Below are 16,031 nucleotides of genomic sequence, written 5' to 3'. Positions count from 1 at the left end.
GAGATACCAACTGTCACACTCTACTGCAGCCCGAGCAGCACTCCCTCACTGAGACACCAACTGTCACTCTCTACTGCAGCCCGAGCAGCACTCCCACACTGAGACACCAACTGTCACACTCTACTGCAGCCCGAGCAGCACTCCCACACTGAGACACCAACTGTCACTCTCCACTGCAGCCCGAGCAGCACTCCCACAGTGAGACACCAACTGTCACTCTCCACTGCAGCCCGAGCAGCACTCCCTCACTGAGACACCAACTGTCACTCTCTACTGCAGCCCGAGCAACACTCCCTCACTGAGACACCAACTGTCACACTCTACTGCAGCCCGAGCAGCACTCCCTCACTGAGACACCAACTGTCACACTCTACTGCAGCCCGAGCAACACTCCCTCACTGAGACACCAACTGTCACACTCTACTGCAGCCCGAGCAGCACTCCCTCACTGAGACACCAACTGTCACTCTCTACTGCAGCCCGAGCAGCACTCCCACACTGAGACACCAACTGTCACTCTCTACTGCAGCCCGAGCAGCACTCCCTCACTGAGACACCAACTGTCACACTCTACTGCAGCCCGAGCAGCACTCCCTCACTGAGACACCAACTGTCACACTCTACTGCAGCCCGAGCAGCACTCCCTCACTGAGACACCAACTGTCACACTCTACTGCAGCCCGAGCAACACTCCCTCACTGAGACACCAACTGTCACTCTCTACTGCAGCCCGAGCAGCACTCCCTCACTGAGACACCAACTGTCACTCTCTACTGCAGCCCGAGCAGCACTCCCACAGTGAGATACCAACTGTCACACTCTACTGCAGCCCGAGCAGCACTCCCTCACTGAGACACCAACTGTCACTCTCTACTGCAGCCCGAGCAGCACTCCCTCACTGAGACAGCAACTGTCACACTCTACTGCAGCCCGAGCAACACTCCCACACTGAGACACCAACTGTCACACTCTACTGCAGCCCGAGCAACACTCCCACACTGAGACACCAACTGTCACACTCTACTGCAGCCCGAGCAGCACTCCCTCACTGAGACACCAACTGTCACACTCTACTGCAGCCCGAGCAGCACTCCCACACTGAGACACCAACTGTCACACTCTACTGCAGCCCGAGCAGCACTCCCACAGTGAGACACCAACTGTCACTCTCCACTGCAGCCCGAGCAGCACTCCCACACTGAGACACCAACTGTCACACTCTACTGCAGCCCGAGCAGCACTCCCTCACTGAGACACCAACTGTCACTCTCTACTGCAGCCCGAGCAGCACTCCCTCACTGAGACACCAACTGTCACTCTCCACTGCAGCCCGAGCAGCACTCCCTCACTGAGACACCAACTGTCACACTCTACTGCAGCCCGAGCAGCACTCCCTCACTGAGACACCAACTGTCACTCTCCACTGCAGCCCGAGCAGCACTCCCTCACTGAGACACCAACTGTCACACTCTACTGCAGCCCGAGCAGCACTCCCACAGTGAGACACCAACTGTCACACTCTACTGCAGCCCGAGCAGCACTCCCTCACTGAGACACCAACTGTCACTCTCCACTGCAGCCCGAGCAGCACTCCCTCACTGAGACACCAACTGTCACACTCTACTGCAGCCCGAGCAGCACTCCCACAGTGAGACACCAACTGTCACACTCTACTGCAGCCCGAGCAGCACTCCCACAGTGAGACACCAACTGTCACTCTCCACTGCAGCCCGAGCAGCACTCCCTCACTGAGACACCAACTGTCACACTCTACTGCAGCCCGAGCAGCACTCCCACACTGAGACACCAACTGTCACACTCTACTGCAGCCCGAGCAGCACTCCCTCACTGAGACACCAACTGTCACTCTCCACTGCAGCCCGAGCAGCACTCCCACAGTGAGACACCAACTGTCACTCTCTACTGCAGCCCGAGCAGCACTCCCTCACTGAGACACCAACTGTCACACTCTACTGCAGCCCGAGCAGCACTCCCTCACTGAGACACCAACTGTCACTCTCCACTGCAGCCCGAGCAGCACTCCCTCACTGAGACACCAACTGTCACTCTCCACTGCAGCCCGAGCAGCACTCCCTCACTGAGACACCAACTGTCACTCTCCACTGCAGCCCGAGCAGCACTCCCACACTGAGACACCAACTGTCACTCTCTACTGCAGCCCGAGCAGCACTCCCTCACTGAGACACCAACTGTCACTCTCTACTGCAGCCCGAGCAGCACTCCCACACTGAGACACCAACTGTCACACTCTACTGCAGCCCGAGCAGCACTCCCACAGTGAGACACCAACTGTCACTCTCTACTGCAGCCCGAGCAGCACTCCCTCACTGAGACACCAACTGTCACACTCTACTGCAGCCCGAGCAGCACTCCCTCACTGAGACACCAACTGTCACTCTCTACTGCAGCCCGAGCAGCACTCCCACAGTGAGACACCAACTGTCACTCTCTACTGCAGCCCGAGCAGCACTCCCTCACTGAGACACCAACTGTCACACTCTACTGCAGCCCGAGCAACACTCCCTCACTGAGACACCAACTGTCACACTCTACTGCAGCCCGAGCAACACTCCCTCACTGAGACACCAACTGTCACACTCTACTGCAGCCCGAGCAGCACTCCCTCACTGAGACACCAACTGTCACACTCCACTGCAGCCCGAGCAGCACTCCCACAGTGAGACACCAACTGTCACACTCTACTGCAGCCCGAGCAGCACTCCCACACTGAGACACCAACTGTCACTCTCCACTGCAGCCCGAGCAGCACTCCCACACTGAGACACCAACTGTCACACTCTACTGCAGCCCGAGCAGCACTCCCACACTGAGACACCAACTGTCACTCTCTACTGCAGCCCGAGCAGCACTCCCACACTGAGACACCAACTGTCACACTCTACTGCAGCCCGAGCAGCACTCCCTCACTGAGACACCAACTGTCACACTCTACTGCAGCCCGAGCAACACTCCCACACTGAGACACCAACTGTCACACTCCACTGCAGCCCGAGCAGCACTCCCACAGTGAGACACCAACTGTCACACTCTACTGCAGCCCGAGCAGCACTCCCTCACTGAGACACCAACTGTCACTCTCTACTGCAGCCCGAGCAGCACTCCCACAGTGAGACACCAACTGTCACTCTCTACTGCAGCCCGAGCAGCACTCCCACACTGAGACACCAACTGTCACACTCTACTGCAGCCCGAGCAACACTCCCTCACTGAGACACCAACTGTCACACTCTACTGCAGCCCGAGCAACACTCCCTCACTGAGACACCAACTGTCACACTCTACTGCAGCCCGAGCAGCACTCCCTCACTGAGACACCAACTGTCACACTCCACTGCAGCCCGAGCAGCACTCCCTCACTGAGACACCAACTGTCACTCTCCACTGCAGCCCGAGCAGCACTCCCTCACTGAGACACCAACTGTCACTCTCCACTGCAGCCCGAGCAGCACTCCCTCACTGAGACACCAACTGTCACACTCTACTGCAGCCCGAGCAGCACTCCCACACTGAGACACCAACTGTCACTCTCCACTGCAGCCCGAGCAGCACTCCCTCACTGAGACACCAACTGTCACTCTCTACTGCAGCCCGAGCAGCACTCCCTCACTGAGACACCAACTGTCACACTCTACTGCAGCCCGAGCAGCACTCCCTCACTGAGACACCAACTGTCACACTCCACTGCAGCCCGAGCAGCACTCCCTCACTGAGACACCAACTGTCACTCTCCACTGCAGCCCGAGCAGCACTCCCTCACTGAGACACCAACTGTCACACTCTACTGCAGCCCGAGCAACACTCCCTCACTGAGACACCAACTGTCACACTCTACTGCAGCCCGAGCAACACTCCCTCACTGAGACACCAACTGTCACACTCTACTGCAGCCCGAGCAGCACTCCGAGAACATGCAGACTCCACACAGGCAGTGACACAAGCCGGGAACCGAACCCGGGTCCCTCGCTCTGTGAGGCAGCAGTGCTAACCACTCCGTCACCGCTACACCCTAAATAGATTGGACATAACGTCTGCTATGAGGAGGCTTCCTCCCACCACCTCCTAACTTTGGAGAGAGTGAAGTTGCTTCCCCGCAGCAGAATACCTGGGCTGATGGAATGGCAGTGGTTCCCTCCTGACCAGAGGGACGGCTCACGGGACCACAGACCCGACCAGCGTCTATAGCTGCTGAGGTGTGATGAGGGGTTGCCAGCGATTCGTCTTTGCTGGAATATTATTGTTCAACTTTGTCAATCGGGATATAAATTACAAAAACGTAGAGGTCATGATGGAGTTGTATAGAGCGTTGGTTTGGCCACAGCTGGAGCACTGTGTGCAGTTCTGGTCGACACATTATAGGAAGGATGTGATTGCACTGGAGGTGGTCCAGAGGAGATTCACCAAGATGCTGCCTGGGATGGAACATTTAAGGAATGAAGAGAGGTTGGATAGGTATTGTTTGTTTTCTCTGGAGCAGAGCAGACTGAGGGACGACCTGATCGAGGTGTACAAGATTATCAAGGACATGGACAGGGTGGAGAGGGAGCAGCTGTTCCCCTGAGCTGAAGGGTCAGTTATGAGGAGGCAAAATTTAAAAATGAGGTGTGGGAGATTCAGGTGGTATATTATGGACAGTCTTATTAAAATTCCAGTTGGTGAGAATAGTCTTATAATCACTTTCATAGATAGAACAGCACAGAACACGCCCTTCGGCCCACGATGTTGTGCCGCGTTTTATCTGAAACCAAGATCGTAGAATCCCTGCAGTGCAGAAGGAGGTTATTTGGCCCATCGAGTCCGCACTGACCACATTCCCAACCAGGCCCTATCCCCATAACCCCACATATTTACCCTCCTACCCCCCTGCTAATTTCTTTTCCATTATCTCTTACAGCTGTTGATAGATCAAATTCCAGAAATAATACTCAAGGCAAAACTGCTATCACAATATTCAAGGCAAACCACATGAATTCTGACACTCTTCCACTGCACTGTGGAAATCCAAAATATTCAGAAACAGGGGTGTATTTTGAAACATAAATCTTTCTTGGTTTCTGGAAGGACACTTCAAGTTTTACAACTTCACTCAGCATCGTGCTAGTCACAGAATATCTCTTCACGCAGCCTATATCGAGTCACAGAGCAATACAGCATGGAAACAGGTCCTTCGGCCCAAACAGTCCATGCTGACCATGGTGCCCTCCCAGTTGGTCCCAATTGCCCGCGTTCGGTCCATATCCCTCTAATCCTTTCCCTCTATCCAAATGCTTTTTAAATGTTGGTATTGAACTTGCCTCAACCACTTTCTCCGGCAGCTCATTCTATACACACACCACCCTCCGTTTGAAGAAGTTGCCCCTCAGTTCCCTTTGAAATCTTTCCCCTCTCACCTCTATCTCTAATCATATTACTTAGCTCAGTGACTTTCCTTACATTTCCTCCTTCCCACCCATCTCCCATTTCATTGTCTCGCGCGCCTCTTTGAACTCCACTGTTCCAAGATATTAAGATCGTCCAGTTTCGATCAGGAATGGCTGCCTCCCACTTCGGGTAAAACAAAATGTACTAAGGCCCCCTCATTACTGATGAAACCTTTCCAAGTGATAAGAATCTTTTTATCTATGATTCTATGAAAATCCCACAGAGTATCTGGAGTGTTGTGTCCAGTTTTGGTCACTTTATTTGAGGAAGGATGTTGCTGCATTGGAGGCAGTTCAGAGGAGGTTCACCAGATTGACTCTAGGATGAGAGGATTGACGTATGAGGAGAGATTAATCACTTTGGGCTTGTACTCACTGGAGTTCAGAGGGATGAGAGGGGATCTGATGCAGGTATATAAAATTTTAAAAGGGATTGATAAAGTAACTGTAGACCAAATGTTTCCTCTTATGGGGCAATCTCAAACAAGAGGTCACAGGTATAGGTTGAGAGGCGGTAGATTTAATACTGAGATGAGGACGAACTACTTCTCGCAGAGGTGGTGAGTTTGTGGAACTCGCTGCCCCATCGCGCGGTGGAGTCTGAATCATTGAATGGTTTCAAGAAGGAGATGGATATATTTCTAATAAAAAAGAGATAAGGGGATATGGGGAACAGGTGGGGAGGGGGATTTGAGACCAGGGAGAGATCAGCCATGATCTGATTGAATGGCGGATCAGGCTCGAAGGGCTGAATTTGCCGACTTCTGCTCTTAATTCCTGTTCCTATGTTATCGAGTCATTGAGGTTTACCGCATGGAAACAGGCCCTTCGGCCCAACCTGTCCGTGCCGCCCAGTTTTTACCTTTAAGCTCGTCCCAATTGCCCGCATTTGGCCCATGTCTCTCTATACCCATCGTACCCATGGAACTGACTAAACGCTTTTTAAAATACAAATTGTACCCCCCTCTCCTACTGCCTCTGGCAGCTTGTTCCAGACACTCACCACACTCCATGTGAAAGAATTCCCCCTCTGGACCCTTTTGAATGTTTATATTGAGGATTCTGTATTCTGCACCTGTTTTCACAGTGGAACACGTCATTTCCATAGCAGGAATAGAGGATAACCAATGGACTTACTCATAAGAGCAAGGAGCTCTCAGTATCTGGAGGTGGAAGTATAAGTATAAGTCGAGGGATTTAAACCATATAACATCGCCAAAACTTAAAGCTGACTTCAGTGCTCTGAAATAGATAACTGCTGATATAGTAAATGTGCTGTTTTTATTAGTGTCACAAGTAGGCTTACATTAACACTGCAATGTAGTTACTGTGAAAATCTCCTAGTCCCCACACTCCAGTGCCTGTTTGGGTACACAGAGAGAGAATTTAACATGGCCAACGCACCGAACCAGCACGTCTTTCAGACTGTGGGAGAAAACGGGGGCAGCCGGAGGAAACCCATGCAGACACGGAGAGAACATGCAGACTCCGCACAGACAGTGATCCAAGCCAGGAATCGAACCCGGGTCCCTGGCACTGTGAGGCAGCAGTGCCAACCACTGTACCACCGTGTTGCCCATTTCAGTTCACCACTCAAAGAACAAAGAACAGTACAGCACAGGAACAGGCCCTTCGGCCCTCCAAGCCTGCGCCGATCATAATGCCTGCCTAAACTAAAACCGTATGCACTTACAGAATCCGTATCCTTCCATTCCCATTCTATTCATGTATTCATCTAGATGCCCCTTAAATGCCGCTATCGTACCTGCTCCCACCACCTCCTCGGGCAGCGCGTTCCAGCAATTCACCACCCTCTGTGTAAAAAACTTGCCTCACAGATCTCCTCTGATCTTTTCCCCACGCACCTTTAACCTATGTCCCCTCGTACTTGACGTTTCTACCCTAGGAAAGAGCCTCTGACTATCCACTCTGTCTATGCCACTCTTGGACAAGTTGTGGAGACAATATTTACAAATCACTGCAGCCTGTAGGGAGATTGAACTCACATCATTGGTAGTATACTGAATCACACCCTTGTCATGTAGGCAAGTGAGTTCACCGCCCTACACGATGGGGCCAGTAGATGTCATAGATTTGGATTACAACAATCCCATAGCATGCAGCACAAAGAGTCGAGGTGTCCGATTGTGGCTCAGGTTGTCAGCCTGGATTGGATAGATAATTCGTCAGCAGGCACGGAACAGTGAGTCGGGATACTGAAGCACATTCAGGCTGGTTGGCTGTAACTTATGAAATGTTGCAAAAATTTGTATTGGGGATGTCGCTGTTTATGTTTTTTTATTATTTGTTCGTGGTACATGGGCGTCGCTGGCTGGGCCAACATTTATTGCCCATCCCTACTTGCTCGAGGGCAGTTGAGAGTCGACCACATTGCTGCGGCTCTGGAGTCACATGTGAGCCAGACCGGGTCCGCACGGCAGATTTCCTTCCCTGAAGGACATTCGTGAACCAGATGGGCTTTTCCGACAGTCGACAATGGTTTCATGGTCATCAGTAGATTCTTAATTCCAGATATCTTTTATTGCATTCCAATTCCATCGTCTGTCGTGGCGGGATTCGAACCCGGGTCCCTGGAACATTGGCTGAGTTTCTGGATTAATAGTCTGGCGATAATACCACTCGGCCAATATATGTCAACACAATAACTGAAGATGCTGGGAGTAAGCTACCAGATTTCCAATTTGATTCTAAACTGATTGTGAATTAAAGCTATGAGGAGGATTCAAAGGGACTGCACAGAGATAGAGACAAAATAACAGAATGGGGAACAAGTTGGCAGATGGAGGAATAAATTAAATTATTTAATTTTGTGATTATTTGTTTTGATTTGATTTGATTCTTGTCACATGTATTAGTATACAGTGAAAGGTATTGTTTCGTGCACGCTATACAGACAATGCATATTGCACAGTGGTGAGCAGCACAATGGCATGGTGGTTAGCACTGCTGCGTCACAGCTCCAGAGAACTGGGTTTGATTCCCGGCTTGGGCCACTGTCTGTGTGGAGTTTTCACATTCTCCCCGTGTCTGCGTGGGTTTCCTCCGGGTCTGGTTTCCTCCCACAATCCAAAGGTGTGCGGGTTAGGTGCATTGGCAATGATAAATTGCCCCTTAGTGTCCTGGGATATGTAGGTTAGAGGGATTAGCAGGGTAAATATTTGGGACTATGGGGATAGGACCCGGGTGGGATTGTTGTCAATGCAGACTCGATGGGCCGAATGGCCTCTTTCTTCACTGTAGGGTTTCAATGATTCCAGGGAAAGGAGAGGGTGCTGAATGTTACAGTCATATCTAGGGTGTAGAGATGGGAGGTGTGGATAGAGATGCGCAAAGAGACATATTTAGAATGTACATCTCTGTGAATGGAAAAGTACTGAAGTACGACAATCGATATGTCGATATATTATCCTGTGAATAGGGAGTCACTGAAATTCTGTATCTCGAGTGTAGATGTTTCCCTGTAGGTGGAGAGGCTGTTAGGGTGCAGGGCACTAGTCAAGAAAGGTTGTCTTTGATAAAAATGTTAGTTTAAAAGTTTATTTATTCGTGTCACAAGTCAGCTTACATTAACATTGCAATGAAATTACTGTGACATCTCAGCGTTCAACTGAACTCAACCGTCCAACCAGCTTTGAGCTCAGCTCAAGTCATGCCATGGAATGTAAAGCTGTATAAACTCGATCCGCTTGAAGCCAATGCAAAAACGGAACTGAACCACTGGATTCCATTCAACCCAAAATAATGCAACATTAAACAACGCAAAACCATCATGTGGCCACCGGGATTTACTGGGTGGTTTCAGAATGAGAAATGAGAAGGGAGCCTGACGGACAAAGCATCGTCATGAATAACTCCCGTGCTATGTTTTTTTTAGCTCCCATGTTTCACAGAATGGCGATGTTTAAAATGAGAAGGAATGTCTTTTTTTATTCCGCACAATATTATAAATAAGAGATTTTTCGGCCAGATTCCCCCGTTAAAACAGTAATGTCATGATGCTAATTTGCTGTCAACTCAATGATGTGATGCACAGTGTAATGTTTCAGGAATGAATCTTCTGTTTTCTGTTGAGGAACTAGTATACCTTACAATGAGGCTGCTTGAAATATTCAAATCCTGAAATAAAATGCAGTTTCCACGACAGTTTGGCTCATTGTTCTTCAAAGAATTTTACAAAAAGAAGTTTCAACAAATGCCGGAGGTCGAATGTCTCCTTCAGATTTAAAAAATGTTGATAGTTTACAATCGCACTCTTGTCTTCATTTCTCAGAAGGTGATGCTGCTCTAGTTGCTTCATGTGATATTCAGCTGCAATGAAGCTCGCAGGAAGTGAGTTGATGTCCTCTGCAATGATATTTTCGGTGTTACTGCTTATGCAACTACTGGATTGATGTTACATCAAGTGCTGGAGCAGATTCTAAGCGCAAACAACAACCACGCCCCGAAAGACCAGCCAGGAAAGAACGTGTTTGTCTGGGGAGGAAAACAGAAATAATGTTTCAAATTCACTTCTGTGTTAAACATCAAATCACAGAATCCCTGGAGTGCAGAAGTAGGCTATTCGGCCCATCAAGTCTGCACCAACCACAATCCCACCCAGGCCCTATTCCCATAACCCCACATATCCCTGCTAATTCTCCTGACACTAGGGTCAATTTAGCATGGCCAATCAACCTAACCCACACATCTTTGGACTGTGGGAGGAAACCGGAGCACCCGGAGGAAACCCACGCAGACACAGGGAGAATGTGCCAACTCCACACAGTCAGTGATGCGAGACCAGAATTGAACACGGGTCCCTGGTGCTGTGAAGCAGCAGTGCTAACCACTGTGCCACTGTGCCGCCCCAGATAGTCCACATCTTTTCCCGAAGGTAGGGGACTCCAAAAGTAGAGGACATAGCTTTAAGGTGAGAGGGGAGAGATGCAAAAAGGCCCAGAGGGACAATTTTTTCACACAGAGGGCGGTGAATGTCTGGAAGAAGCTGCCAGAGGCAGTAGCAGAGGCGGATACAATTTTGTCTTTTAAGAAGCATTTAGACAGTTACATGGGTAAGATGGGTAGAGAGGGATATGGGCCAAATGCAGGCAATTGGGAGTAGCTAAGTGGTTAAAAAAAGGTGGCATGGACCAGTTGGGCTGAAGGGCCTGTTTCCATGCTGTAAACCTCTCTGACTCTATGACATGGGGGACAACGGTCAGACTCCGCACAGACAGTAACCCAAGCCGGGAAGCGAACCCTGGTCTCTGACGCTGTGAGGGAGCAGCACTAACCACTGTGTCACCTAGTCTCAGACTATCTGATCTTATTATTGTTGGGTAAACAAATATAGAGAGAGAGAGAGAATGAATGATATGAATTAAAAGAGTTTCCACAGCTGGAATTGTGGTCTGTGTGGATGAGCAATCCAAATTAAGATGATTTGCAGAGATACAATTTAAAATTCACTTTGTTATATGACTGCATCATATAACCACGATTTTGCAAATTATGGGTCTGTGTGAATTATGGAAAAAGCTATTCGATTTCCCATTCATCTGGTTTTCTTGTCGAATTACCTTTCTTTTTACTTAGTTACCTTTTAGATCAATACTAAATCTCAGATCCTCGCAACAAGAAGGTCATTTATTCTTGTTTTCTTTTGAATATTAATGTCTCAAACGGATAAGTAGCAACCGTTTGGTAAATAAGACAACTGCAAATGACTTGCTGGGACTGAAAGGGCTTCACAAAATTGATGTGAGCTTAATTTTCAGCTTATCTGGATTTGATTAATTATTGTCACATTTATTAACATATAATGAAAAGTATTGTTTCTTGCGCGCTTTCCAGACAAAACATAGAGAAGGAAAGGAGAGAGTGCAGAATGTAGTGTCACAGTCATAGCTCGGGTGCAGAGAAAGATCAACTAAATGCGAGGTAAGTCAATTCAAAAGTCTGACAGCAGCAGAGAAGAAGCTGTTCTTTCGTCGATTGGTACGTGACCTCAGATTTTTGTATCTTTTTCCCGAAGAAAGAAGGTAGAAGAGAGAATTTCCGAGGCACGTGGGGTCCTTAATAATGCTGGATGCGTTGCCGAGACAGCGGGAAGTATAGACAGAGTCAATGGATGCGAGGCTGGTTTGCGTGATGGATTGGGCTCCATTCAAAACCTTTTGTAGTTCCTTCCAGTCTTGGGCAGAGCAGGAGACATACCAAGCTGTGACCCAACCAGAAATAATGCATCTGTAAAAGTTACTGAGATTCGTTGCTGACATGCCAAATTTCCTCAGTCTTCTGAGAAAGTAAGAGGCGTTGGTGGGCTTTCTGAACTATAGTGTCGGCATGTGGGGATCAGGACAGGTTGTTGGTGTTCTGGACAATGAAACACTCGCCGCTCTCACCTTGAGCCCGTGACCTCTCGTGATCGTCACCTCCGACCTGGGAAAAAGCTTCCCACTGTTCACCCTATCTATACCCTTCATAATTTTGTACACCTCTAATAGGTCTCCCCTCATTCTCCGTCTTTCCAGGGAGAACAAGCCCGAGAGATCAAATAGGTTGGGACTTTATTCCCTGGAGCGAGGAAGATTGGGGGGAGATTTGGTAGAGGTACATAAGATTTTGATGGGTATAGATAGAGTGAATGCAACCAGGCTTTTTCTGTTGAGGCCAGGGGAGAAAAAACCAAAGGGCATGGGTTATGGGTGAAAGGAGAAAAGTTTAAAGGGAATATTAGGGGGAGCTTCTTCACGCAGAGAGTGGTGGGAGTGTGGAATGAGCTGCCGGATAAAGTGGTAAACTTTTAACATTTAAGAAAAACTTGGACGGGTTCATGGATGAGAGGGGTGTGGAGGGATATGGTCCAAGTGCAGGTCAGTGGGACTAGGCAAAAAATGGTTCGGCACAGACAAGAAGGGCCAAAAGGTCTGTTTCTGAGCTGTAATTTTCTAGGGTTCTATGGTTCTATGGTTTACCAAATCTCCCCTCTGAGCTAAGACCCTCCATACCAGGCAACATCCTGGCAAACCTTCTCTGCACTCTCTCTAAAGCCTCCACGTCCTTCTGGCAGTGCGGCGACCAGGACTGGATGCAGTACTCCAAATGTGGACTAATCATCGTTCTGTACAACTGCATCATCAGACTCCAGCTTTTATACTCTATACCCCGTCCTATCAAGGAAAGCATACCATATTCCTTCTTCACCACCTTCTCCACCTCTACTGCCACCTTCAAGGATTTGTGGACTTGCACACCGAGGTCCCTCTGTGTTTCTATACTCTTAATGGCTCTGCCATTTATTGTATACGTCACCCCTACATTTGTTCTTCCACTGAGGGACAATTTTGCATGGCCAATGCATCTAACCAGCACGTCGGTCGGACTGTGGGAGGAAACCAGAGCACCCGGAGGAAACCCATGGAGAACACAGACATGGGGACAACGCGGCACGGTGGCACAGTGGTTAGCAGTGCCGTGTCACAGCGCCAGGGACCCGTGTTCAATTCCAGCCTTGGGTCGCTCTCTGTGCGGAGTCTGCATGTTCTCCCCCTGTCTGTATGGGTTTCCTCTGGGTGTTCCGCTTTCCTCCCACACGCCAAAGATGTCTAGGTTACGTGGATTGGCCATGATAAATTACCCCTGAGTGTCAGGAGGACTAGCAGAATAGATATGTAGGGTTGCGGGGACAAGGTCTGTGTGGGATTGTGGTCGGTGCAGATGTGATGGGCTGCATGGCCTCCTTCTGCTGTGTAGGGATTCTATGACTATTCTATATCAACATGCAGATTCAGCACAGACATTGACCCAAGCCAGGAATCAAACCCAGGTCCCTGGCGCTGTGATGCAGCAGTGCTAACCACTCTGGGATAGCAGCATTTGATGCACAGTTTGTGATAAATCTTTTAGAATGTGATTTATTGTTTACTGTATCAGACAGGTTCTGATTACATTGCAAGGTCTCAAGCGCCAGTGAATGACTGGGCCACACGGTGACACAATGGTTAGCACTACTGCCTCACAGCGCAGGAACCCGGGTTCAATTCCCAACTTGGGTCACTGTCTGTGTGATGTCTGCACGTTCTCCCCGTGTCTGCGTGGGTTTCCTCAGGGTGCCCCAGCTTCCTCCCACACTCCAAAGATGTGCGGGTAGGTGGATTGGCCATGCCTAAATTCCCCCTCAGTGCCAGGGGGCACTAGCAAGGGTAAATAGGGATTACCGGCTGGGGGCTGGGTGGGTTTGTGGTCAGTGCAGGCGTGAAGGGCCGAATAGACACCTTGTGCACTGCAATCGGCACGTCTTTCATACTGTGGGAGGAAACCGGAGCACCCGGACAAAACACACGCTGATATGGGGGAGAACATGCAAACTCCACACAGTGACCCAAGCCGGGAATCGAACCTGGGTCCCTGGCGCTGTGAGGTAGCAGTGCTGACCACTGTGCTGCCCCAATGAAGTCCCCAGTGATTTTGCACTCTATGTTTCAAGTATTCTCAAGCTTGAAACAAATTTAGTGAATTGTTTTAGCGCTTAATCAATCACCTCACGAATTTATTGGAGGAGATGAATGGCAAAAAGTTCAATGAAGTTTGTTATCCTCACTGTAATATTTAGGGACATATCCTGATACAGAACAAACAGATTTATGTTAAAGTTTGCAGGAAATGATGTTGAAACGAACAATATTTGTGCATTGAGAGGCGTTCAGGTCTTCACATTTAAATATTAACTTTGGTCTTAAAAGAAAACATGTACCCGGATCATTCCAATGCAGGTAAGATGCTCTGTCAGAGAGTCAGTGCAGACTCGATGGGCCGTAGGGCCTCCTTCTGCACTGCCGTGGGTTCGATGGTTCACGGGAATGCTGTGATCTTGGAATTCAGCATGTATAATGCACTCTTTATGATACATCTCTTAGATTGTGACTCGCTTTTGCTAAGTGAATATTTGCTGGTCACATTGTAGTCTTTTCACACTCCAGTACCAGTCAATTAAAGGAAACTGAGTAGTTTACAGAGATTATGATGCCGTTTATATTTCTTCACTGTCTGTCTGAATGTTGTATAATCAATATTGTGTCATCAGTATTGTGTAATCAATGTTGTCAAATCAATATTGTGCAACAAATATTGTACAATCAGTATTGTGTAATCAATGTTGTGTAATCAATGTTGTCGAATCAACATTGTGTAATCAATGTTGTGTAATCAATGTTGTGTAATCAATATTGTGTAATCAAAGTTGTGTAATCAAAATTCTGTAATCAAAGTGCTGTAATCAATACTGTGTAATCAAAGTTGTTTAATCAATATTGTTTAATCAATATTGTGTAATCAATGTTGTGGAATCAATATTCTGAATATTCCGGGGTACAAGTGTTTTAGGCGAGACAGAGGAGGGACCAAAAGAGGTGGGGGAGTAGCAGTATTAGTTAGAGAATATAGTACAGCGGTGCAGAGGGGGGACAATTCAGAGGGGTCGTGTAACGAGTCACTGTGGGTGGAGCTTAGAAACAGGAAGGGCACAGTCACGATGTTGGGGGTATGCTACAGGCCCCCCAACAGCCCAAGGGAAGTGGAAGAACGGATATGTCAGGAGATAATGGATAGGTGCAGGAAAAATAGGGTTGTTGTAGTGGGAGACTTCAATGTCCCTGGCATAGACTGGAAATCGCGTAGGCTGGGAGTCTGAATGGGGAGGAATTTGTAAAATGTGTACAGGAAGGTTCTTTGGAACAATATGTAGATAGCCCGACTAGAGAGGGGGCTATACTGGACCTAGTACCGGGGAATGAGCCCGGTCAGGTTTTCAAAGTTACGGTAGGGGAACATGTGGCAAAAATAACCACAATTCTGTTAGCTTTAGGATAGTGATGGAAAAGGATGAGTGGTGTCCCAAGGGTAAGGTGTTGGATTGGGGGAAGGCTAACTTAAGTGGGATTAGGCAGAAATTGGCAGCTGTTGATTGGGAGAGGCTGTTTGAGGGTAAATCCACATCTGGCATGTGGGAGTCTTTTAAGGAACATTTGATAGGGCTGCAGGATAGGCATGTGCCTGTAAAAAAGAAGGATAGGAAAGGTAGGAATCGAGAACCATGGATAACCAGGGAAATTGAGGGATTGGTGAAAAAGAAAAGAGAGGCGTACGTTAGGTCCAGGCAGCTAAAAACAGAGGGAGCTCCGGAGTAATACAAAGTCGGAAAGAACTCAAACGAGGAATTAGAAGGGCAAAAACGGGTCACGAAATGTCATGGCAGACAGGATTAAGGAGAATCCCAAGGCATTTTATTCATACGTTAGGAACAAAAGGGTTGTCAGGGAAAAAATCGGACCTCTCAGGGACAAAAGTGGGGAATTATGCTTCAGAGCCCAAAGAAGTAGGGGAGATACTAAATGAATACTTTGCATCGGCATTCGCAAAGGAGAGGGATGTGTTGACTGGGAGTGTCTCGGAGGGGAGTGTTGACCCATTAGAGAAAATCTCCATTACAAAGGAGGAATATAAAGACTGACCAATCCCCAGGGCCTGATGGAATCTATCCAAGGCTGCTCATGGAGACGAAAGATGAAATCG

The 16,031-nt window shown here is 48.6% G+C and overlaps 1 long non-coding RNA gene across 1 annotated transcript in view; it reads right to left on the bottom strand.

Annotated features, from left to right (window-relative positions):
- Nucleotides 1–8,255: 8,255 nt before the first annotated feature.
- Nucleotides 8,256–16,031, bottom strand: part of LOC144487542 (uncharacterized) — a 50,132-nt gene continuing 42,356 nt past the window's right edge. The window contains exon 3 of the long non-coding RNA XR_013496426.1: nt 8,256–9,953. This is a non-coding gene — a long non-coding RNA (uncharacterized LOC144487542). The remainder of the gene's footprint in view (nt 9,954–16,031) is intronic.

The sequence above is a fragment of the Mustelus asterias genome, unplaced genomic scaffold (assembly GCF_964213995.1).
Source record: "Mustelus asterias unplaced genomic scaffold, sMusAst1.hap1.1 HAP1_SCAFFOLD_861, whole genome shotgun sequence".
Lineage (NCBI taxonomy): Eukaryota > Metazoa > Chordata > Chondrichthyes > Carcharhiniformes > Triakidae > Mustelus > Mustelus asterias.
The sequence above is the reverse complement of the archived record's forward strand: the minus strand, read 5'-3'. Positions and strand labels throughout refer to the sequence as shown.